Raw genomic sequence first — 249 nt, forward strand, 5'->3', positions numbered from 1 at the left:
TCTACTGACGCAGCAACATTGTATCTTTTGTATCTGTTTATGATTTTACACTTCGCGTATCTTCGTGAGATATAAAAACGTCATTTATTGGTCACTAGTCAGCTGGTCCGTATCATGTCTGGTAACATTTGCGTTCACATTCGTTTAATAATAGACAATAGATTGTATCGATTATTATTCACCAATCACCACATTGTACATTGTTTATTTGTATTCAAATTGGAAAAGAAGGAGGAGGAGGCTGTTCCC

At 35.7% G+C, this 249-nt stretch overlaps 1 protein-coding gene across 1 annotated transcript in view; it reads left to right on the plus strand.

The window, feature by feature from the left end:
• EML5 (echinoderm microtubule associated protein like 5) overlaps positions 1–249 on the plus strand; it is a gene marked incomplete at its 5' end in the record, with an annotated part of 97,920 nt that overhangs the window by 68,235 nt on the left and 29,436 nt on the right. The gene's annotated exons all lie outside the window — the stretch shown is intronic.

Source organism: Nanorana parkeri, unplaced genomic scaffold (assembly GCF_000935625.1).
Source record: "Nanorana parkeri isolate BGI_ZX_2015 unplaced genomic scaffold, ASM93562v1 scaffold658, whole genome shotgun sequence".
NCBI lineage: Eukaryota > Metazoa > Chordata > Amphibia > Anura > Dicroglossidae > Nanorana > Nanorana parkeri.